This window comes from Malaclemys terrapin, chromosome 1, assembly GCF_027887155.1.
Source record: "Malaclemys terrapin pileata isolate rMalTer1 chromosome 1, rMalTer1.hap1, whole genome shotgun sequence".
NCBI classification, from domain to species: domain Eukaryota; kingdom Metazoa; phylum Chordata; order Testudines; family Emydidae; genus Malaclemys; species Malaclemys terrapin.
The window spans coordinates 119,862,034-119,884,878 of NC_071505.1; the positions used below are offsets into that span (position 1 = coordinate 119,862,034).

A 22,845-nucleotide genomic window follows, 5' to 3' on the forward strand; every position below is an offset into this window, starting at 1 on the left:
GCATCATCCTTTTGACCACAGCATTCCAGTGGGAGCTCATGTTCAGCTGATTATCCACACCAAGCCACAAATCTTTTTCAGAGTCACTGCTTCCCAGGATAGAGTCCCCCATTCCGAAAGCCTGGCCTACATTCTTTGTCCCTAGATGTAAACATTTACATTGAGCTGTATTAAAACACATATTGTTTGCTTGTGCGCAGTTTACCAAGCGATCCAGATAGCTCTGACTCAGTGGCCTGTCTCTTCATTGCTTACCACTTGTGACAGGGGCACCCTCCTGCTCCTGGCTCCTTTCTAGACCCAAACTGCTCGGAGAACATCTTGTGCCATTTATTTACAGTGTTGTCCCCACCACCTTTACAAACTTGTGCATCTCTGTATTTACAAGCATACAGTCCTTAGCTCACTCAGCTAAGGAGGAGGGAGACAGAAGGTCTCTTCCCTCTGAGAGATCTCATCTGACTCTCAAAAAACCTATCAGACAGACAGACAGACACTCACCCTGAGCACTTCCTTCCTGTGCCTTTTTACTTTCTGGGCTAATTAGCCTTTGGGGCTTTCCTCAGCCCATTCCAATCCATTAATTAGGCACAGCTTTCCCCCTCAATGCCCCCATAGAAAGTGGACCAGTGTTGCACAAAACCCTTCATCCCTACACCACTTACCTAACCAGCAGTTCAATTCCAGAATCATCTGTCTTCCTTCACTCCTGGGACAGGAAGGATCTCAGAGAAGATAGCTCCCTGAAGTAATTTATTACCTCGAGATATCCCCTGATACAGTGCCAATAGTGCCATCAGGATTAAGCAATACTTGGGTAGGAGACAGCCAAGGGAAACCAAGGTGGTTCAGGAAGTGGTCCTGGACATTCTGTAGGTGGTACCTTTCCCTTCGAGTCAAGGTTTCTGCATGGTGTTGGGGGCAAAGTGCTGTCTTTCAGATGAGATGCAACACTGAGGTGTTGCCCAATTGTAGTAATTAAAGAAGCTATGACACTGTTTGTAAGAACAGATGAGGTAAGCCTCCATTGGAGTTACACTGGTGTGAGCCTCGTGTAACAAAGTGGAGAATAATCTTCAACTTTGGGTTAAATTCTGTGCTAGCTTTCAGCTTACGTAGCCCTGCTAGATTCAATGCAGTTTCAAGAAAGGATAGATTTTGGTCCTCTATGTCTCACTCTCCGCTAGTTTTCACATTGACTCATCATTGGCACCTGTGCCGAGTGAATACAAAGTGGGTGTAGGATGCTACATATCAGAACATTTTACACCCAGCAGGCCCAGATGTAACTGGTGACACAAGATGCAGGGCAGTGGAGAATCAACCCCTATAATTTACTCAAGTTACATAGACAAACACCTGTCCTGGATGGTCTAGATAATACTTAGTCCTGCCACAGTGCAGGGAAAAGGGCTAGATGACCTATCAACATTCCTTCCAGTCCTACATTTCTATGATTCTGTGATTGTGGCAATTAAATTACTCATGATGCATATCTGCCATTAACTGAATTATACAGTGATAGATACCCAAATGTATTTTAAAATATTTCCATTCTGTCTTTTTTATACAGTTCATTTTAACAGAAACTCCTTTTTGTGTCCTGAAACCTAAAGTGAAATAGCACCTAGAGAACTTCCGCTATAGAGGAACACTGTGGCCCTGAGTATAATGAATGCAAAGCTCCACACTAGAAGGCACCAAGGATTGTAGAAGAAAACACAGTAAGTGTAAATTCAGTTTTGCATTATAGTTAGCATCAGGAATCACTTGGAAAATTCTATTCAACTACAGTAGTCAATACAAAAATATAATGAGAGGCAATGTTTTCTAGCAATACACCTCTACCCCGATATAACGTGACCTGATATAACACAAATTCAGATATAACGTGGTAAAGCAGTGCTCCTGGGGTGGGGGGTGGCTGCGCACTCCGGTGGATCAAAGCAAGTTCGATATAACGCGGTTTCACCTATAATGAGGTAAGATTTTTTGGCTCCCGAGGACAGCGTTATATCGGGGTAGAGGTGTAGTTGGCAACTAGGAGCGAGGACTTCTGGATTCCATTCCTGAAGCCCAGTCATCCTCTGGTGACTCTCTGCATGTGGATCTTGCCCTTTGATTGTTCAACTAACTTTTTGGTACCGCCTCCCTCCCTCCCCAGTCACTCTCAAAAGCCCTTGTAAGGCCAGGCATCTACAGCTTGGGAGGGGATGGGCTTGGAGTGGACCTGGAGTCACTGGAAAATTAAACCCTAAATGAGATCCATATCCAGGATACCCCACATACACAGGGTACCCCACAACAAATCAAAGTACTCACGGCACTGCTGGTTTCCTGACAATACTACCTCCTGTTACCCACACCCCATAGCTACTCCAGTACTCTTTGGTGATGCTCCTCCTACGGGTGATTGGATCCATCAATGACTGCCCATGGAATCCCTTTACTGCAGAAGGGCTTTCTATGGCATGGAGGGAAAGTGTGGGCTTTAAGAGGTGAAAGGGGATGGAAAAATGGTCCACCTCTCCACAGGAGATGGGATAAGGCAAGAGCTGTGTATCTGGGCCCTAAACTGTCAGGGAGTTTTGTGACCCCAGATGAGAATGGCATAGCATGGAAACCCCTTTCAGGAATGAGGAGATTCCATTAGTAGCTGTTGGTGGTGGAAATTTGGCAGCATGACTCCACTGAAGATGGAACTGATTGCCATTGCAACTGGAGTAGAGGGCAGCAGCTCCCAGCACCATTATGGAGCTACACAGCCTGAGTGCAGGTAGCCCAGGCATCATGACTTCAAGAAATGCTCCCACTGCACTTGTTCCTTTTTGGGTGTTAGTCAACGTAGCTCAACTGACTTCAGCAAAATTATGCAGATTTACACCAGCTGATGATCTGGATCATTGACTTCAATACGACAGTACTGGGCCCCTATATGGTTAACTTTGTTCTGTTAAAAAGCAAGAAAATTGTACAAGATGGCTTGTATGAAGAAAGATAAGACATCAATAAATTCTCTTAAGGGCTCCTCGTTAATGCTGTCTGTTTGAAGGATAAGTCACAACTCATGGAAATACCAAACCAAAGCATGACCTTTTGGACACTACGATGTTGAATTTCGGGGCTGATGTATGCCAACAAATTTCTACATTTCCAATAAAGGAAATTACCTTAAGTTTTAATGGTTCAACTTTCCTTAACTTTATTCTGTAATAAAATATGACATTGTTGAAATTCTAAACAAGTTGTAAAGTTACAGTCATTAGAATGGTAGAGTGCATTGGAGCATGGTTTGGCTGTGTTCTGCCAGTTCTAATGGAAACACGAAGTGTAATCTCAATTACATTCTTGAAATTGTTTCCATTTTTCATCATAGTCATACAGTCTGTGTCACTTTTCACAGTAACAGCAGCTAGGGTGACCAGATCACCCAAGTCAAATATCGGGACGCGGGGGGAGGGTGGGAGGGTGACTCGGGGTGGGGGGGTGGGGAGGGGCGGTGCCAAAAAAAAAAAAAAACCAACCTTCCTCAGCAAGCGCTGGAGGGAGGCCCGGGAGACTCAGGGGAATCGCGGGGCCGGGGTGAGTAAGAGTCCGGCCTGGTCCCGAGCAGGCAGGACTCAGTTGGGCGGTAGGGAGAGGAGGGGGGCGGCCCGCGGGGCCAGGCGGCGGCTGTTCTCACCCCCGGGCAGCGGGACATGGGAGCAGCTGCTGCTGCAGCTCCCACTGCTGCGGGGGAGGAAGCAGCCATGGCGCTTGGCGGCTGCGGCTCTGGCGCCCCCGAACCCCCCGAGCCAGGGCCTGCTGCGGGGACCCAGCAGCGCGTACGCTGCGCCCAGCCCCTGGCCAGTCGTGTCTGGGCTCTGCCCAGCTGGTGCTATCCCGCGGCAGCCCCGGAGTGGGGGCAGCAGGCCCCAGCCCCCCCCGTCCCGCTCGGGTCCCGCAGGGGAACGAACGGGGCTGGGCTGCCGATGCCTCCGCCCCGGGGCCGCCGCGGGATAGCACCAGCTGGGCAGCAGCCCAGACGCGACTGGCCAGGGGCTGGGTCCCCGCAGCAGGCCCCGGCTCGGGAGGTTCGGGGGTGCCAGAGCCGCAGCCACCAAGCGCCATGGCTGCTTCCTCCCCCCGCGGCAGTGGGAGCTGCAGCAGCGGCTGCTCCCGTGTCCCGCTGCCCGGGGGGGAGAACAACAGCCGCTGCCTGGCCCCGCGGGCCGCCCCCCTACTCTCCCTACCATCCGACTGAGTCCTGCCTGCTCGGGGCCAGGCCGGACTCTTACTCACCCTGGCCCCGTGCTTCCCCTGAGTCTCCCGGGCCTCCCTCCAGCGCTTGCGGAGGGAGGAGGAATGGTGAGCCTGGGGAAGAGGCGGGGATTCGGGGAGGGAGCCAATTGGGGGAGGAGGGGGTGGAGTCGGGGCACGGGGGAGGGGGAGTGCGAGCACTTCTGGGCTCCAGGCTCCGGCGCATTTCCTTGTTTGTCCAGTGTCCCGACCGCACGTCGGTCGGGACGCGGGACAAACAAGGAAATATCGGGACAGTCCTGATAAAATCGGGACGTCTGGTCACCCTAACAGCAGCTGGCACTTGTAATATTATCTCATGTTGTTCATTTTATTTTTATGCCTTAAAAAACAAAAAGATATAGAGTAAAATTCTGAGTCCCAAAGTGACCTGGGAGCCTAAATCTGAAAATGGGATTTAAGCTACTAAGTAATTTAGGTGATTTTGAAAATTTTCCCCGTTGTGATTTTTTGATTAATTTACAATAATGGAAACAAAATCAGGGCTTAGTTCTGTCTCTGAAAGGTTATTACCTGTTGTCTTTCCAGATAAGGGTAAAATTAGACTAGAAGGGGCTATTGATTTGCTAGTGTAAAAAGAGGACAATGCGGTTGCATGGACCTACACCGAACATTGTCCAAGCACAGTCAAAAGGCAGGACATAAATACAGCAGAGATGAAAAAAGCAATGTCAGCTATGCTATAGATGCATTTAAAAGATATTGGGTGGATTGCATTTGGTGGGGTTTAGATTTAAAAGGATAAAGGTAATGCATGCTATTTTGGATGAACATTCTGTTGCTTAGAGGATACATGATTGATTTAAAAACCTTTAACTGTTCTTAACATTTATAACTGATAAAATTTGCAATATTAAAAGAACTCCTCTCATGTTAAAAATCAAATATACAGTATGTCTTTGCCTGGCACCTTTGATTTTAAAAGAATTTTAAACGTCTAATTTATTTTTCAGTATTTCTGCAGTTTGTTTATTTTTTGTATTTCTGTGATCTTGGATATTGAAACCAGATTGCTCAATTTCACTTTTGTTTGCAGTCACTTTCTAATAAATTTCAGGTACGCATGCATTAGCATGATACTGTAATGTTTCATTTGCAAATATTGCAGGAAATTTTTTTAAAAACTGTTTTATTGGAATAATTGTATGGAGATATCCTATCCTATCTCCTAGGTATCTTCATATTAATAGAACCATTTCTATTGGTTTTAGGATTTGTAAACCATTGTGAAGGATGAAGAGGCAGGGAAGGGTTTTTAGGGATACTAGGCCTTGGCTCAGATTTGCCCTGATTTCAGTCATCAATAGAAATCCACCAGTATTGCCGCACCAATGCAAACTACTAGTGTAGACAGGGTAAACTGCTCTAAGCCACAGTTTTCGCATCCATCTTCAAGCAGGGCTAAGATTTAACAATGCAAATAGTAGCTTTATTGGTTACATTCGGTGTGTCATTGGTGCAGCTATACCATTAGCTGTCCATTCATGGCTGGAATTGGGACAAATCCCCAACGTAAATAAGGTCTTATTTCTTGGTCACTACCACTTCCTTTTGGCGATTTCTGAGGATTGGGATTTTCTCATGATTCTCTCCGTATTCAGTTTCTCTCTATTTAGATTGCTCTGTGCCCTTTGTTGTATATAGCATATTTCCCACAATATTTTCTCCATAGAAACAACAAATTAAAAAAAAAAAGCTATGGGAAATATTTCAAATTGGAGTTTTTCTCTAATGCTCTCGCTCTTTCTCCTTTTTTTTGTGTGTGACCAAGATCAGTCCCAACAAATACTTAAAACAACAGTTTTTAACTGGGGTTCCATGGCCTGCCAGGGGGCCACGAGCTGGTTGCAGGGGATTCATGAGTCCCAGTGCCCCGGGGGGCAGAAGTCCCAAGTCCATGGGCACAGTTGGGTAGGCACTGCAGTGCCTTAAACAGAGGGGGGCAGTTCCAGGGGCAGCTCCACACCCCCACCTCCTCCTCTTCCCCCCCCCGCCCCTGAGGCTCCACCCCTGGCCACGTCAGAGGTGGGAAGCCGGAGCCGAGCAGTGCAGTGTGGCTGCTGTTCTGGCTAGTGCCATGGAGTGGGCAGCTATGGCACTTCCCCATCTCCTCCCGCTGCTGCTGGTGCCCGGGACAGTGGCTGCTCCTCAGCTACCAGCATCCTGAGGCAGATAAGACAACTTGCACAGCCAGAAAGAGCTGCCTGGGTGGGGGGACCCGGCTCCAGGGCCGGCTCAGGAAGCAGTGACCATAGGGGGTGGAGCAAGGGGTGACGGAGTCTTGCCAAAAGTGTGTGGGTGGCCAGGGGCCCTGCCCCCTCCATGACAGGAGTGCTGGGCAGGTGGGCAGAGCAGGGCAAGCTCTGGGGCCAGAGCAGGGCAAGCTCTGGGGCCAGAGCAGAGCTGGGGTTGCCAAAAAACCACAGCCCCCCATCAGCTCCCCTGCCCCGCTCCCAGCGCCTCCCCCTCCCTCCCCACACCTCTGGATCAGCTGTGTGTCATGCAGGAGGCTCTGGAAGGAGGGGGGAGGCAGAAGGAGCAAGGGCATGGCAGGGGAGGGGGCAGGAAGGGGTGGACTGGAGGCAGGGCCTGTGTCAGAGCTAGGGGTTGAGCAGTGAGCACCCCCCGGCACACTGGAAAGTTGGCGCCTGTAGTTCCAGCCCCGGAGTCGGTGCCTATACAAGGAGCTGCATATTAACTTCTGAAGAGCCGCATGTGGCTCCAGAGCCACAGGTTGGCCACCCCTGGCTTAGGACATCTTCACCAGAAGCACTACAGGAGTGCAGCTGCACCACTGTAAATGATGTAGTGTGTAGACAAAGCCTTGGGCCTGGTCTACACTACAACTTTAATTCGGATTTAGCAGCCTTAATTCGAATTAACCCTGCACCCGTCCACACAACGACGCCATTTAATTTGAAATAAAGGGCTCTTTAAATCGATTTCTGTACTCCACCCCGACGAGCGGAGTAGCACCAAAATCGATTTTAGCATTTCGAATTAGGGTTAGTGTGGCCGCAATTCGATGGTATTGGCCTCCGGGAGCTATCCCACAGTGCACCATTGTGACCGCTCTGGACAGCAATCTGAACTCGGATGCACTGGCCAGGTAGACAGGAAAAGCCCCGGGAATATTTGAATTTCATTTCCTGTTTGCCCAGCATGGAGAGCACAGGTGACCACAGATAGCTCATCAGCACAGGTAACCATGCAGTCCGATAATCGAAAAAGAGCACCAGCATGGACCGTATGGGAGGTACTGGATCTGATCGCTATATGGGGAGAGGATTCAGTGCTAGCAGAACTTCGTTCTAAAAGACGAAATGCCAAAACTTTTGAAAAAATCTCCAAGGGCATGATGGAGGGAGGTCACAATAGGGACTCAGATCAGTGCCGCGTGAAAGTCAAGGAGCTCAGACAAGCCTATCAAAAAACAAAGGAGGCAAACGGTCGCTCCGGGTCAGAGCCACGGACATGCTGCTTCTACGCCGAGCTTCATGCAATTCTAGGGGGGGCTGCCACCACTACCCCACCTGTGACCGTGGATTCCGGGTCGGGGATAGTCTCATCAGCTACACCTGAGGATTCTGCGGATGGGGAAGAGGAGGAGGAGGAGGACGAGCTTGCAGAGAGCACCCAGCACTCCGTTCTCCCCAACAGCCAGGATCTTTTTCTCAGCCTGACTGAAGTACCCTCCCAACCCAGTATCCAAGACCATGACCCCATGGAAGGGACCTCAGGTGAGTTTACCTTTTAAAATATAAAACTTGTTTTAAAAGCAAGCGTTTTTTAATGATTACTTTGCCCTGAGGACTTGGGATGCATTCACGGCCAGTACAGCTACTGGAAAAGTCTGTTAACGTGTCTGGGGATGGAGCGGAAATTCTCCAGGGACATCTCCATGAAGCTCTCCTGGAGGTACTCCAAAAGCCTTGCCACAAGGTTTCTGGGCAGTGCAGCCTTATTCCGTCCTCCATGGTAGGACACTTGACCACGCCATGCTTGCAGCAAGTAATCTGGTATCATTGCCTGACAAAGCCTGGCAGCGTATGGTCCCGGTGTTTGCTGGCATTCAAGCAACATCCGTTCTTTATCTTGCTGTGTAATCCTCAGGAGAGTGATATCGCTCATGGTAACCTGGTTGAAATACGGGAACTTAATTAAGGGGACACAGGTGGCCATTCCTACTGGGCTGTTTGCCTGTGGCTGAAAAGAAATCCTTCCCTGCAGTTAGCCAAGTGCAGGGGGGGAAATTGGCCCTGAGCTTTTCGCGTTTGGCTAGCAGGGATCTTCCCTGTTACCAGCCACACGGTGGTGGGGGGGTACAGCGATCATCCCAGAGAATTCATGGCGGGAGGGCGGGGGGGTTAGTTTGGTTGCTGCAGGTATCTTCCCTGTTACCAGCCACGCGGTGGGGCGAGGGGTACAGCGATCATCCCAGAGAATTCATGGCGAGAGGGAGGGGCGGGGGGGTTAGTTTGGTTCCTGTAGGGATCTTCCCTGATACCAGCCACGCGGTGGGGGGAGGGATAAAGCGATCATCCAGAGAATTGGATGTGGGGGGGTGGTTAGTTTGTTTTCTGCTGCTGCTGAATGTTAACAGGAAAACCGCAGCACTCAACGGGCTTTGCTTGGTATGTGGGAAAGGAGGGCGCAGAAGCCGAAAGACAATGGCTTACCATGGCCGCATGCAAGCCGAATTCTGCTGCCCGGACCTGTGATCTCTAGCAGCAAAGCCACAGGCACTCAGTATTAAGAGGCAAAATGCGACCTTGCACAGAAATCACATGTGCTATGTAATGTGAATAGCGTTGGTCACCGTGAAAGAGTATAAGCATTGTTCTGCAAAATGTATCTTTTTAAAAAATTCTCTCTTTTTTCCCCTCCCTACAGCAGCTGCAAATTCTTCAAGCCTCCCTCCTCCGTCCCGAAGGCTATCACAGATAAGGCATCGGAAAAAGAAGACGCGAGTCGAGATTTTTGCAGAAATCATGGAATCCACCCGCAGTGACAGAGCTCATCTGAATGAGTGGAAGGACACGGTTTCAAAGTATAGGAAAGAAACCAGTGAACGTGAGGACAGGAGGGACCAACGTGAGGACATGAGGGACCAACGTGAGGACAGGAGGGACCAACGTGAGGAGAGGAGAGATGCTCGAGATGAGAGGTGGCGGCAGGAAGATCAGAGGAGGCAGGATGCAACGCTGGGGCTGCTGCGTGAGCAAACAGACATGCTCCGGCGTCTGGTGGAGCTTCAGGAACGGCTGCAGGAAAACAGAGTGCCGCTACAGCCCCTGTATAACCCCCCTTCCCCCTCCCCATGTTCCATATCCTCCTCACCCAGACATGTAAGAACGCGGGGGGGAGGAGGCTCCGTACACCTTCCCATTCCACCCCAGTGGACAGCCCAAGCAAAAGGCTGTCATTTTTTTAACCTTTTTTTAGTGGCCTTTTCCTTCCCACCGATACTCCTCCCAAACCCCACCCGGATTCCCTCCCTCTTTTTATAATCTATTAATAAAGAATAAATGATTTTTAAACGATAGTGACTTTATTTGTTTTGAAAGCAAGCTGGGGGAAGGGGGAGGGTGGGTTCCTTACAGAGAATGAGTCAATAAAGGGGGCGGGTTTTCATGAAGGAGACACAAACAGATATTTCACACTGTAGCCTGGCCAGTCATGAAACTGGTTTTCAAAGCTTCTTTGATGCACAGCGCTTCCTGGTGTGCTCTTCTAATCGCCCTGGTGTCTAATCAGCAGCCAGGCGATTTGCCTCAGCCTCCCACCCCGCCATAAAGGTCTCCCCCTTACTTTCACAGAGATTGTGGAGCACGCAGCAAGCAGAAATAACAATGGGGAGATTGGTTTGGCTGAGGTCTGAGTGAGTCAATAATGATCGCCAGCGAACTTTTAAACGGCCAAATGCACATTCTACCACCATTCTGCACTTGCTCAGCCTGTAGTTGAACAGCTCCTGACTCCTGTCCAGGCTGCCTGTGTATGGCTTCATGAGCCATGGCATTAAGGGGTAGGCTGGGTCCCCAAGAATAACTATTGGCATTTCAACATCCCCAACGGTTATTTTCTGGTCTGGAAAGTAAGTCCTTTGCTGCAGCCCTTTAAACAGAGTAGTGTTCCTGAAGATGCGAGCGTCATGAACCCTTCCCGGCCAGCCCACGTTGATGTTGGTGAAACGTCCCTTGTGATCCACAAGTGCTTGCAGCACCATTGAAAAGTACCCCTTGCGGTTTATGTACTGGGTACCCTGGTGCTCCGGTGCCAAGATAGGGATATGGGTTCCATCTATCACCCCACCACAGTTAGGGAATCCCATTGCAGCAAAGCCATCCACTATGGCCTGCACATTTCCCAGAGTCACTACCTTTCGTAGCAGCACCTGAGTGATTGCTTTGGCTATTTGCATCACAGCAGCCCCCACAGTAGATTTGCCCACTCCAAATTGATTCCCGACTGACCGGTAGCTGTCTGGCGTTGCAAGCTTCCACAGGGCTATCGCCACGCACTTCTCAACTGTGAGGACTGCTCTCATCTTGGTATTCTGGCATTTCAGCGCAGGGGAAAGCAAGTCACAAAGTTCCATGAAAGTGCCCTTACGCATGCGAAAGTTCCGCAGCCACTGGGAATCATCCCACACCTGCAACAATATGCGGTCCCACCAGTCTGTGCTTGTTTCCCTTGCCCAGAATCGGCATTCCATGGATAGAACCTACCCCATTAACAACATGATCTCCAAAGCACCGGGGCCCGCGGTTTGAGAGAATTCTGTGTCCGTGTCCGTGTCCGTGTCCATGTCCTCATCACGCTTGTAGCTGCGCTGCCGCCGCCGCCGCCGCCTCCTCGCCTCATTTTTCTGGTCCTGGCTCAGCATAAACTCCACGAGAACACGCGAGGTGTTTACAATGTTCATGACTGCTGTCTTTAGCTGAGCGGGCTCCATGCTTGCCGTGGTATGGAGTCTGCAGTGTTCATCCAGGAAAAAGGGCGCAAAATGGTTGTCTGCCGTCCGTTGCTTACATGCAGGGAGGGAGGGAGGGAGGGGTGAAACTGTACCCAGAACCACCTGCGACAATGTTTTTTGTCCCATCAGACACTGGGATCTCAATCCAGAATTCCAATGGGTGCGGGAGACTGCGGGAACTATGGGATAGCTACCCACAGTGCAACGCTCCAGAAATCGACGCTAGCCCCGGTACTTGGACGCACACCACCGAATTAATGTGCTTAGTGTGGCTGCATACATTCGACTTTATACAATCTGTTTCCCAAATTTGAATTATATAAATTCGGATTAATCCCGTAGTGTAGACATACCCTTGGACTCTCCTAATTCACAGGGCAAAAGTCAGAGGCTTTTGAACGTAAACCTATGTCCACCCCTCTGCCAGTGTCTAAAGAAGTCTACGATGGGGTAAATTATAGTAGCTTCCCTCTCACTTTAACCTACATCTTCTTCCAGCTCCTCAGTGTATAATTCGCATCAGCACAGACTCCCGCACATATGGCTAGAGGGGATGTTTATGAGCATGAAGTGGAAAATGAACACAATTTGCTCCAGTGGCTTCACCACCTCTGACTTTGGTCCATAGACTCTAACGAGGGAGTTGATAATTGGGTATAATACTAGTAGGAGCTCGCGCTAATTCACTGCTGGGGGTGGCCGGGGGTGGGGGGATCCTGCCAGACTACACTCCCCTTTTGGGGATGCCAAACCGAGTGCGTGACGGCTGGGCTCCCTCTGCTCTGTGCGCTCCAATCAGGGAGCAGCCCCGTTAGCTGCATTCCGGAGTGCCCCCATGCCGCCCCTCCAGGAGGGTAGTTGGCTGGTGAATGGGGCTGGGGCACAAACAGGCTGTAACTTGGCTCGTTAAAAATGAAAACAAAGGGTCTGTGTGCTTCTCATCCTCCTCCTTCTCCCTCGCCCTGGAGTCAGCAGCAGCAGCAGCAGTCCGCTCGCTTTGCTGGGTCTGTCTCTTCCCCTGGGTTGCTGGCTGGGCTGATCATTACCGAGTCACTAGCAGACTGCAGTAGTAAATACCTGGCATCCCAAAGATTAATCCCCAGGAGCCAGACGCCTGCCAACACTCCTGCCTTACCTCCGGGTAAGTCCCTTCTGCTTAGGGGGAGAAGATGGAAGGTGGATGGGGAATCAGATTGGCTGGGGTGAGGGGAGACAGGGAACCTGCCCACAAGAGATGGGAAAATGGCAGCTTTTTTCTTCTTTTTCAGAACAGTATTACATAAGGCAACGTTACCATGCCTGCCCCTAAAAATAACCCCTGGATTTAGGCAGCTTTATGCTAGTTTCCTGATTCCAGCTCCCTCCCCCATCCTAAATTCCACATGTGGGATAGTATTTAAAACATGCATGTTTTTAAATGCTCCACAAATAAAAAAAAAAACTCAAATAATTTTCACTGTATGAATGATGTGTGTCTCAGTGTTCTGATACATTCAGGCGTGGGAAGGGGAGAGCCTTGAATTGATCTTCTGAGAGTTTTTCTTTAGATTGCTGATTATGATAATAAAATGACAACAGTTCCTGCATGGCTTTGAAACCAATCCCCCATTCCTGAGTATAAAACAAGGAGCACAGACTTTGGCAATGATTGAGAACAGAACACTTTACTAGACCTGGGCAGGAAATGGCTTTCCCATCCCACAAAAATATTTGAGATAGCAAAATATTTCCCCATTTCAAATTGGGACCAAAGGTCAATATCTTGGAAATTTTCACAAACTGGAAAAAAAAATCAGGAACAAAACGTGGGTCAGGTCAACTAAACTATTTTGTTTCAATACATTTTAAATGTTTCTTTTCAGTTCTGATCATTAACCCTCTCCCCTAATAATTAGCTTAAATTTCAAAACAAAAAGTTGTTTCAAATAGAAAACTGAAAATTTTAATTTAAAAAAGGCCAAAACAAAATATTTTGACAATTTTGGTACTTTTTTCAAAGTTTTTTCAAGTTGAAAAATTTGGTAAAATTGACCCTTTCCAGGAAAAAAAAAAAAAAAGGTTTGGTTTCAACAAGTTGGCTTTTTCCAATGAAAAAAAATGTTTCATCAAAAAATTCCAAGCCAGCACTATACTTCACCTTTTGAAGAGTCTGGAGGGTGTTGGCCAAAGAATTTTAAAGGGCTATTAAAAATATTACATTAGAAAGGCTACCACCTAGTTTCTCTACCCATTGTATATCCCCTCTCATAATCTCAAAATGGCAAATAAGTGGACAGGGCAATAAAAACAGATCTGAAGGACACCCATTTAAATAGAGTGTGACATAGGAAATAAAAGATTTAAGCAATTTTTTGTTGTGCATTAACATGTGTGTGTCTACATATGAAATTAGCTCAGAATCTGCCCTCCCAGGAAATGTCATGATCACAATACTATTTTAAACACTAATGAGAACATTTTGAGATTTTATTTTGATCCGGTTAAAGGAGATATATATAAATTCAGAAGCCCATGTTATAATTTTTCTTGTAAAACTTTCTCTGAATTTAAAAAAAGAAAAAAGTGAAATGCCAAGGAAATGCCTGGTGGAAAATTGTCATAGTAACTCAACGTAGCTGAAGGTTTGATGTTCATAAGTATATGGAGGGAAACTAAGCATGCTATTCTCCTATGGATCTGAGGTTTCCACTATCTCTTTCCAGAGAGACAGGGTAACAAAATAATGGAAAATGTAAAAACTGCTTATATCTGAATCCTGTCAATTTTTTGCCCCAAGCCTTCAAATTATACAATTAAATAAGAGCACAAGTCTAATCCTTTTTACGAAATCAAAACCTTTTGAATCTTGGAAAGTTTGCACTGCAAAAACCTAGATTCAACATCTGGATCCTGCTGGATCTAGCCAAATTTTGGCTACAAGCTCCCAAATTCTCATTTCTGAATCAAGAACAAGTGTAACCACTCCTACTGCACCAAAATATTCTCAACCATAGTGAATAGTGGCACAATAGTACTGCAAGATCCTGGATCTGGTATCTGGATTCAGCTGGATCTTCCCAAATTTTGGCCCCAAACTCTACAATCTAAAAGAAAATAAGAATAGTTGCTCTTGCTTTGATGGAAAAGTCTGAACCCTGAAGCATCCCACTCAATAGCATTGGAAAAAATAGATCTCATACCTGGATTCTGCTATTTTAAATCTCTATATACTAATTCTACTGTCTAAATAGAAAACAAATATGTAGTAGCTCCTATCACACCAAGCAATCCAGATACTGTAGTAAATGGGTGCTGCAGCACCACAAAAACTTGTTCCTGGCACTTGGCACAGTTAATTTTTCTTTTTTGTCCTAAATCTAAAAATTCTACCCACTTAAAATCCCACAAAGAAGTGCAGCTGCTCCAATTCATTTTTTTTTATGTGCATTAAGAGTGACTAGACTTATTCTGTATTTTAACAATAGAATTTGGGAGCTCTAAGCCAAAATTTGGTAGGATCCAAGTAGATCCAATTTTTCCCATAGCCTCATGATGATGTGCAAAATTGCAGTCTCAAATGCAGAGCTATGTTCTTTACTAAGAAAATATTAAATTGAAGCCTATTAATATTGTTTTCCAAAGCTGCATCATGCATGCCCTTTTGAATTTTGACCATCTTGGGGCATATTGATGATTTTAGAATAATCACCCTTTGTATCATAGCACTTCAGCCCAGGAAAATGAAAATAAATGCAATCTGGAGGAATCCTGAGAGCCTGGGATTGGAGCTTCAGGGGTCTAAAAATTGGTGCCTTTTGCTTGCTTGTCTCTTCCCAGTTTCCTGCCCTCTTGAGTGTGTGAGAAAGACAAGAAAAGTTTGTTCACTTTGGAAACTCGATAGGAGGCAGCAGCTGATCTTCCCATCACCAGCCTAAAAATAATCCACTCCAGGGCTTGGAGCTGCTTCACAAAGTGGAGGAGAATCTTGCCATCGGAATGATATTGATCACATAGCACAACCAAGGGAAAACTGGGTTTGATATTTTGTGTATGTATATATAAAGGTAAGCTACAGAGTTTGATCTAACATTCAGCAAAGAAACGGGGCATGCAGCAACACCCCCCACTGTTATCTCCCACTAACTTTCTCTTTCCCCTTATATCTGTGGGACAAGACTTCTCTTTGCATTTTCCTGGGGATTACAGTTCAAATCTGTTTAACTTTTCCTTCGCAAACCAATATGCTCAGACTTTAACATCCCCAACTGCTGATGCTTTCACTATTGTTCATAGGGTTATGTTTCTTTTTTAAAATTGATTTTACAATTGTCCTGTCCTAATGTCTGAAGTCTAAATCACAGCTTGTTTCACAGCAGCCGGCATAGCATGCTAGCATTTGAGACCGCACAAATTGCTGTATTAAGAAGTTTCCAAAAAAAGAAGCAAGCAGGAGAATTGTATCTGAGAGACAGCTGTAAATATTTATGTGAATTGCTTTTCAGTGTCAGTTTTATGTTTAGCTCAGCTTCAGCTATAACCCTATATGTTCCGGAACATTCATTCATGTATTCAAAAATGTATTTTCTGTGCATTTGCGGTCTGATCAAAAACCCCTTAAAGTCAATGAAAATCTTTCCATTGACTTTGAATCAGGCTCTTTGTATAAATTAGTAAGTGCTTTGAAAACAGTAGAGTAGCTAGAATAATTAATTTATCACCTCAGGGCCCAACATCATCTGAACAGTGGTTTATCAGGCTAGCAAATATCTTTAAATTATTTGCTCCTGGTTGAAATAATAAGAAAAATATAATATATAGGATCATTTTTGATGAAACAAATACATCTCAAACTGTAAGAACTTTATTTCTAGTCTCATCAGACTGATAACAGATAATCTAAGTTCTGAATAGCTCAGACTGTGTTATGCAGAGTCAGGCATCATTAGGGGGGGAAATTTTCAAACAAGAAAAAGTTTACGTTAGAAAATGAAAAGGATTCTGGGAAATACTCTGCTCTCTACACATTGATCCTGTGCACACTGAAATCAATGGTAAAACTCAGGATCAGGCTGACAGTTACACCCATGAAACCAGACTGATTTCAGGATTTGCCCTCCTTTGTCAGAGATCACTGTAGACTTTTCTTCTGCTTTTCCATCACCTTAATATTGAGAAATGCTATAACGACAAGCAAAGGTATGGCCTTTTATAATGAATCACCTGGCTAGCAGAATCAACCATTGAGTACTTTTGTAAATCTGCCTGTTTAATCTATCCATCCTGTATATATAATAAAAAACAGAAAATGTACATCACATGCAAGACAAGGAAGAAAACAGAGGTTAAAACAAACTGAAAAAGCAATGAATACACGGATATATTTTGATCTTGGGGTAAAGACATATTGGCTATTTGGTTAAAGATGAAAAGAAAAATAACTTTTGACATAGACTTTCAAAGGATTCATGCTCCAAGGAACAAGGAGTACTTTAGGCCCACATTTTACACTCTTTTCTTAATAGTCACAAATATCTTGCCGTTCATAGAAAACAGAATCATTACCCAGTTAAAATAAGACCTGTGAATATGGAGAACTATATTCAACATTTAAGTGCCACTTTAAAAGAAGTGTTCCCCCCACTTTGAAAAATTTTAGATTTCATAAACAGTGTATAAAGTGTTGCCCAGTTAGAATTCCCAGGGCTTTTGCACTTGTCTTGGTTTGATGTATGGGGTCTTAAATATTACCCACCATTTCCTCATTGTCATCTTCACAATCCTTTATAAAAAAAGGTATCTCAATATCTGGCTCCATGCCTTGAGAATCACCATTAGATGATCCTTAAATGGAGCCTCTTTTCAGAGTCACCAAGTTCCTTGGTACGTTACAAAGTTTAGGATAAGACTGACATGTTTTCATTATCATGTCTTTGTAATGAATTGGCTTTTCTTCCCCCTCAGCCTTCTTCTCATCCATGGCAACTATTTAATCCTGAATCACATTTGTAGCAATTGCTGTTAACTACAATACTATCAAGTTTTGTACCTCCGTCCAAAACTAGAGAGGCCCATCTTGCTAGCTAGTGGGAGTTCTACAACAAAATCTGGAATGTTTAGTGGCTGCAGGTCTATTTTTAGGCATTGCAGGGTCTCTCTGCCTTCCAGATAACTTTCATCAAAGTAAACCAACAAGGAGTCAGGTTTCAGAATGAATAAAAGGAGAGCTGAAAGCATATTGTCCCTGAAACCGGCTTGGGTCCACCCTTTTCATCCTGCCAGCCTCCACCCCTCTCTCCAGCCTTATTTCCTTTTGTCTTTTGAAGTATTGCCCATCTGGTCAGCTAATAGTTGATTGCTTAAGTCTGAGTACTTGACTAAGACAGGGACATAAAATGGAACCAACTTTCAAAGATTATTGGTCTGATTTAGCTTACAGTCAGAAACATGAGCAATAAGGAAACGTGGCGAGAGGTCTCCACTGGTAAAACATAGTGGGGAGATACAGAGTCCAGAAAATTTGATAAGGAAACTCAGAGTTTCCATGGAATGTTCCCCTCAGTTGAAAGGGAGGGTGTTAATGAGGAGTCAGTGTGCTTGACATCTCAAATAATGGGGATTGTTGGGGCCTGGAGTCTGCAGCCCTACAGAGAGCCTGTCTTGACAAACAATGGCTGGGTCCCTCACCCTGCATGGCTTTCTCAGAAGCAGAATTACAGAGCAGCAGTTAATGCTGCTTGATGAAAAAAAAACATATATAAACTTTTCAGACTGAATGACACACAAGCATTTATGTTCACCCCTTTTGTCTTCATCACTTCAAGCACACTGCCTATGACAGAGCTGGTCAGGAAAGGATATTCCTGCAAAAAAATTCAATGAAAACAAAATTGAAAAAAAAAAAAAAATCTCAAAAAGAGCTCCCCCGTCCCCTCCATGCTGTCCACTAATTGCAGTTTCCAGTTGCCAAAATCCTAAATGTTTTCCATTTGGGGGGCATTCATTTTTTAATGAAAATCTGATTTCTCCCCCGCCCCCCAAGAGTTCAGTTCCATGTAATTGAAAAGTCCTTTTCCATCAAAAATGTTTTGATGAATAATTTTTGACCAGCTTTACCTCTCTGCCTAGCTCTTCAAAGAGCCACACGTGTCCACTTCTGTTGTATTTCTATAGCTATCTCCCTTTAATATGGGCTTGCTAAATTAATGAAATTGTACTTCAATTATTATTTTGTTTACATCTTCAGTCAACTTTGGATTCAGTTTTAGATCTGTATCTTCAGCTATATTCTAACTCTGCTTGACACAGTTAATGGAACTGGGGCAAAGGTAACTTTAATCCACTTTTTTGGTCTTTGATTCCCTTGGATACCAGGTCACACCATGTATGTAGAGCAGTTTCAGGGCTTGATAAAGGCTAATTTTCAATGAAAATAATTTCACTTGAAAATTTTTGACCAGCTCCAGATTTTTGTGAAGACCTGTTATGGGCTCAGTTATCACTTTGTGGCTACATCTCGGGATTAGCTCTCGCCCAATCAGGCACCCTCTTTTTTGGTCATTCACACCATGGTCTCTCTCTGGGCTCAGGGGGCTGCCTCTTTGTGATTCTGCCCTCCGATCAGGTCACTACAATCCTCTCCTTCTGGGATATCAAAGTCCCACTAGAGAAACTGTCTATCTGAAGTCCCAGGCAATCTTCTGATCTACTTCCAAGCCAGTGCCACTTTCCGACTGGCTGGTAGGAGAACCCAGGCACATCCATTACTACAGGTTCCAGCCCAGGAAACCTGTGCCCAGCAACCAGTCTGCTCAAGTGCTGATGCTGTTGCTGTTTTCTTGGACTCTGCCCTACCTCACTTCTCTATCTCTTGGCCTACCTCTGGGTTTACCACTGGAGCTTCCTCCGCGCCCTGTGGTTATTTCACCCCTCTCAGCTTGCTAGAGTCTAGTCCAAGGCAGGATCCCAGGGCCTACTCTCTCCATAGAACTCCTCTTTCTACCTAACCAGCTCCCCTCCAGTCTAGGGAGTACTGCAGAGCTCCTCCATGCAGCCCTCCTCCTCCAACTTCCTCTCTTTAAAAGCCTCCTCCAGCTGGACTTCCTCAGTCCCTTATTAATCCCTGGCTCTCTTCCAGGTGCATCTTTTACAGTTAATTGGCCTATTTTGCCTGTTCAGACCTTGTGTTGGGTGGACACCCCATCACAGGAACAAAAGTTAAAGAAAACAGGTTTCAGCGTAGCAGCTGTGTTAGTCTGTATCCACAAAAAGAACAGGAGTACTTTGTTAGTCTCTAAGGTGCCACAAGTACTCCTGAAACAAGTACTCCTGTTCTTTTAAACGAAAACGGTTTACTATAGACCTAAAAGGACAGATTTCTTACAGCCTATATTTAAAAGAAAATGCTGAACTGAACACCACATGTTACCAGGAGTAAAACAAATTAAGAAAATAACCTGAATAGAAGCAGTTAAAAATCCCACCAGAGCTGAAACTCTGGAAACGTAGAAGACAACTGGAGAAGATTTAAATAGTACGTGCTATTCAATAATCACACAATGATGTGTGATCATTGAACAACACCACCATGTATCTTTGAGGTCACAAAGTGTGCTGATTTATGCCAAACAGTGGGTTTTGTGAAATAAACACTCGAGAACTAGACTGAGATCATCAAACTTAGATGTTACAGTTCCTTTTTTATTATTCAGCCTTTTTAGTACCCATAATACCCAATCTGTCACCACAGATTTTCTCTGCCACTTCCTAAGAGAAGTTCCACTTTCTTATTTGGAACAGTAAACCCATCTATATAGTTCACACTGTGAATGAATTGTTTGTACAAACTTTTGCAAGTGATTACTCTGGAAATTTTCTATAAGATTATTTCTCTCTCAACATGGCCTTTTTCTTTCATGGCCCCACAAATATAAAAAGTTTATAAAAGAGTGATGAGCATTTGGTAGTGCTACAGCTGGTTGCAAATTTGCTATCAAAACTTCTTTTCAATAGAAAATGCCTTTTTTGACCAAAGATAATTTTTTTCTGGAACATTTTTATTTTGGTCAAAAACATTTTTGTTTCCAACAAAAATATTTTTCAAAAAAGTTGCTTCATTTCAGTGGGTAACAGAACACTTCTTGTTCTTTTTCTTTAAAAAAAAAAAACCCCAACACTTTTTCACTGAAAAAAAGGGAACAAAAAGCAAAAAAGTGAGAGAATTTTTAAAAATTCCCCTTTTTTCAAAGGAGAGGGAAGTGTGAGAAAGTGGTTTTTTTTTACATTTTTCTCACTTAAAAAAAATGAAAAAATTGAAAATTAAAAAAAAAAATTATTAAAAACATTCCTTGAAAAACTCCAAAATATAATGAAAACACAAAAAACTTCTTTCAAATTTTTCAGTAAATATTTTGACTAGCTCTACTAACGTCTATTTATGATATTGCCATTTCCTGGGTGGAGCCTGAACTGCTCAACTGAGTGACCCAGGTCCTATACAATAACAGAAAATCTCAGGCTTTATGTATCTGCGTTTGTAGAGCAGGAGAATCTGAGTTTTATCTCTGCTCTCACCATGGATAGCCAAGTGACTGTGGTTTGCAGCAACAATACCAGGGAAGGTATTAGATGGCTGTAGGTTTGCTATAATAGCATTGCAAAATTAGGCTGAGACAGATATGCAATTTCCTGCAATATCTTTGGGAGATCTCACTATACTAAATTTATGTATCATTGTGAGCCAGGGTTTGTACGTAATTCCATGGGGGTGGGGGGTTACAGCTCCTGCAAGAACTAAGAACAAAGGGGCAAATTTGCTCAGGTTGTCATACCTCCAGAGAAGTAACACTGCTTGGAGAGGCTCACATATACTAATTCAGATGGGATTCTCCAGAGACCAACAGATAAAGAAAGGCCTTTTGGATAAATAGCCTGAGTTTACACTGAGTTTACACAGAGCCTGCTTTCTGATCCAGGAAATGGACAGGACCTTCTGTCCAAGCGGGGACAATACTTACTGGGAAGGGTTGGAATGACTTTGGCCTACTAAGGTCCATAAGACTGAGGGGTGACATCTGATAAGCTTTTAGCATGCATATAGCAACCTTTATGGTGTTTTATATGATTTCTCTGTAGTGCTTCCACCTTAGGAATAAATGTACTTGCTTAGAGCTGTGTGGTGATTTGCGACCTCTGCAATTATGCTGTGCATAAGCCTTCAAAGAGAAAGCAAAGTGCAGACAGTTCCCTGTTTAGACAGTCTGGCTTGCTGGAATAACACAACGTGGGCAGGAGCCTGTGCAGCCTGGAAAACTCCAATCAGAAGAGAGAGAGACACATGTCTCTACCCAAGAGAGGTGATGGCTGAGGAGCCTGGAGGCTAGATTGGGTGCCCTTGGTGGAGCACAAGGGAGAAATATGGATGCAGTTGCCCTGAAGTGTGACATACATATATTCCGATTGTTTTGCGTATTTTTTTGAAACATCCAAGATTGGCCACTGGCAGAGATCGGATATGAGACTATACAGACTACTGGTAGATATATACAGGCTAGCTGAGGGCACTCACTTCACCCAATTAACATTTCACTCTCTTACGGAAACTTCTAGTCCCAACAATCTATCTCTCTCCTAGTGAAGGAAAAGTCCAAACATCCCCTCCCCCATTTGATCTCTGAGACACAGTTTCCCATGTCACAATCCTTTTACTCAGTTTTAAAGCTGACTAATTGGATCTCATGGCCACAAAGAGTTAGTGATTGAATGTGCATTAGAACCCAGATCCGCCTGCCTTCTAATCTCAATCTAACAACCAGAGCACGACAGCCTGCTCAGCCATGTGAGAATGTAGTCATATTGCTTGTGGGAAAGGGAAGAAAATTCCCAGCAGAACTCCCATGGAACTTCTGACCCTCCATAAAGATTAGGCAACAGCATTTAAGATTTTCTGCAGATTACCATTATGTTTCTCTTATGTCAAGATTTAAAAAACAAACAAACAACCTCCATATGGAGTTTTTTAAAAAATTCCATATGTATCCTGCTAATAACTCAGTAGATTATTGAAACAGAACATATTTTTAACATTATATTTGTTTTTTATTATTAACCAGTTTTAGTATTGTTTGCACTTTATTCCTCATTGGCAGAAAATCTATAATGGTCATAGTACATTGTTGAATGTAGATGCTGGGCCAAATTCTTCAGTGAAATCTCACTGATCACGTAGGTGTAAATCAGCATTTAGGCTTTGATCCTGCAAACATTTAGGCATATGCTTAACTTTAACGATGCAAATAGTCTCATTGATTTTGAAAAGATTACTCATGTGCACAGAGTTAAACCCATGCATTTGAGTTTGCAGGCTCTGGGCCTTAATGTGACCCACAGTCATTCGATTGCTGGTTTTCTTCAACCAGTACATTGCTACTGTGTTTGAAAAATGATTACATTTATTAAACACTTTTCAGAAGACCTCTTAGAAGTTTAATGAAGGCATTTCTATTCAAATCAAATTCTGAAAACCCTTCTAGCTCCTTGTTTTCTTTTATTAAATGAACTAAAATGTGGGTTTCACTGAGGCTCGCAATGTC

The 22,845-nt window shown here is 44.7% G+C and overlaps 1 protein-coding gene across 3 annotated transcripts in view; it reads left to right on the plus strand.

Moving 5' to 3' along the window:
• Nucleotides 1–12,157: 12,157 nt before the first annotated feature.
• Nucleotides 12,158–22,845, plus strand: part of ABCC9 (ATP binding cassette subfamily C member 9) — a 117,174-nt gene continuing 106,486 nt past the window's right edge. For 2 of the 3 annotated variants that reach the window (XM_054036842.1, XM_054036832.1), the window contains exons 1-2: nucleotides 12,158–12,419; nucleotides 15,095–15,321. The gene's annotated coding sequence lies outside the window, so the exon portion shown is untranslated. The remainder of the gene's footprint in view (nucleotides 12,420–15,094; nucleotides 15,322–22,845) is intronic. The other variant, XM_054036849.1, reaches the window with a different exon arrangement.